This window comes from Pteropus vampyrus, unplaced genomic scaffold (genome assembly GCF_000151845.1).
Source record: "Pteropus vampyrus isolate Shadow unplaced genomic scaffold, Pvam_2.0 Scaffold255, whole genome shotgun sequence".
Taxonomy (NCBI): Eukaryota; Metazoa; Chordata; class Mammalia; order Chiroptera; family Pteropodidae; genus Pteropus; species Pteropus vampyrus.
Genome location: NW_011889036.1, coordinates 1050893 through 1053645, shown reverse-complemented (window position 1 = coordinate 1053645; position 2753 = coordinate 1050893).

Here is a 2753-nt window from a genome sequence, read left to right as displayed (position 1 = left end):
GCATGAAAATTCCCCTTCTTGCCTCCTAAGTTGATTTTAAATGAAGTTTCCTTAATTCGATTTCACAACAATGAGCACATGCATGCAAATAGTGTAAAAACAGCACATTTATATTTCATGGGCAAGAAGGGTTTTGAAGAAGGGTGTGCAAAAGGAAATATTGATATTCAGGGTACACAGACTATACATGTGGTGTTAGGAAGAGGACCAAGGAGTAAGACCTAAGAATGGTGGCTGGATGCAACATTACAAGCCCAAAACTACAGAACTGACCATTCTGACAAATGTCTAGTAAAGAAAGTCTCTTCCAATAAGGTGCCCATAAGCCTGATGAACAGAGCAAAAAGAGTGGCCTCAATAACTGGGGATTGAATCTAACTAGTGCCCTGTACAGCAGGAAGACCTATCTATATATAAGAAAGTAAAATTTAAGTAAACCATTAAGACACCCTATGAAGGTTATAGCCTGGGACGTAAGAGAGTACAAGGTCCACCAAATGCTTTTGGGAGAGACAATTTTTTTTTTTTCAAAATTGAGTTGATAATGTCAATTATCTCTAGAGTATCCCGATGAGTCCTTACATATTGGTTTCAGCAGGGCCATTATGATAGGATGTGTAATTTGTCTGTATAAGTATCTGCCACGGTCAGAGCAGAGTGAGTAGCCAGCAGAGGGGGTGAGACGTCCTATAACATCTGTTTACCATTGGCTATAGAACCCTTACCCTTGGTCTGGAACACATGTTCCTTGTCTATATTACAAGTGGCATTTTTTTGGACAACAGGTGCATTGGTCAGTCATTAAGTTAGCATGGCAAAAAAAGGAAGTCCCTTGAATTTTGCCTAATTGTAAGTTTAGCGGCCTCTAAATGGTTACAAATCATTGTGCTCATGGGGCTGAAGTTAATATCATCAGATCTCAAGTGTAGTATGTGGTCAGAAATTCAAACTAATTTATTTCCCTGAGGATTGAAATGAGCCTCTGCAGATTAAGCTTAATATGTACAAAGTAAGAAGTGGCTTTGAATTGTACTTGGGTATTGGGGAAAAGTTATTTTGAATTCTTTACACCAGAGGGATGACCTTGGATAAATAGTTGTTGTTATTGGTGGAACGACACTGCTAGATCATTGTCCTGGCCAAAAAAAATCTGTAAAAATGTGCAGATAGGTTCAATACTTGGCCATGGAATTCTCCTATGCTAACATGATTGCTGGGAATTTAATTAATTAATGAATCTGATGTTTGGGTCCAATCTTTGATCAGCAATGGACTGTTTTATCTAGGGACAAGATGTAGCATCTCTGCAGAGGACTCCCACAGGTGTAGTAGTGGCACACTGTTCACGGAGTATATGAACTCTCTGATTACTCAGGTGATACCTAGTGATACCCTAAGTGCCTAAAGTGTCTAGAAAGGAGATGACCTTCTCTAGAACCAATTACATCAGTGTGAGGAAAACATATTTTCTCCTGTAAATGAGACGTGCCAACAGGGACAATTTATGCTCTATCCTGCAAGTACCAATGTTTTCACCGAGGAGCCTCTAGTTAGCAAGCCTGAGAAATCCTGCAACCATGACCCAGGTCAAAATGGGAAGCTGGCTGTGGAGGGTCATCAGGAAAGGTCCTGAAAGGGCCTCTACTTACAGAGTCAGTTGCCAGCAGCGCTTCTCTAATTGTGTGCAGCACCAGCTGACGAGAATAGTTTCTGGTACAAAGAATGCCTTGTGTGGTTTAGTCCACCACAGGTAGTTTAGAGAAACTGGAATGCACAATAGGAGGCTGCTAAATAAAGAGGTGTTGGGAGATAAGGGAGTGATGGTTACCTGCACATCTTTGAGAGCGATTAGTTTTCCCAAAGTCAGTAAATTTTTAAGTATTGTGTAAACAAATAGGCAAGCAGACCTCATAAATATGTGACAGTTGGGACTGCTATTGCTGAGGGGAAAGCGGCCATGACACAGGTTCTGCCAACTGGTTCTGTCACCCTCTCAGCTCAGATGCCTGGTGTTGACTTACAGATTGTTCCAGAGTGGGGTATGCGTGGATTTCCAAAGATGTTTTCAAGGAAGCAGGCACGAATAGGCTTGGGCTGGGAAACAAAGAGCTGGAAATGGGCTGTGGAGGAGATGGAAGGAAATGATGCTGACGCCCATGACTGAGGCGTCCCCAGGCAGACCCCACTTGGGATGTACCTTTATCTCAGAGCCACAGGTCATCCAGGGATCTGTCCAAGGAGCCTGATTTAAACTCCAGGACAGATTCTTGGAGCCCTCCCACTTCACTCCTAGTTACGTGCATGAGATGAGGGCAGTGTAACCCCAGAGGACACTTTCTCAATTGAGACAGGGCTGCAAGAAAGGCCTGGTAGGGACTGAATTCTTCACCGCAAACTTTCAATCTTTCCCATGAAGGATCCCACAGTACTGGAAAGAAGTGTTGAAAACATAGAAATCAAGGTTCAGGGGAGCTTAATATTCTTTCAGGATATGAAAGGGAGTGTCTTATTCATTTCTATTAAATATATATAATACTAAGTATACTTGTGAATTTTCTCAAATGTATAGAAATACTGCCATTGAAAGATGGAAAACATGCCATCACCCCAAGAGAACACTCTTGTGGTGCCCATATGAACAAAACCCCACCTAATTTTCCTTAACTCTAAAAATAAAAATGAACAAAGATTTAATTTTCTTTGCTCTTTACTTGAAGCTGCTACTTGTATTTTTCAGACTTCCAGAAAATGTG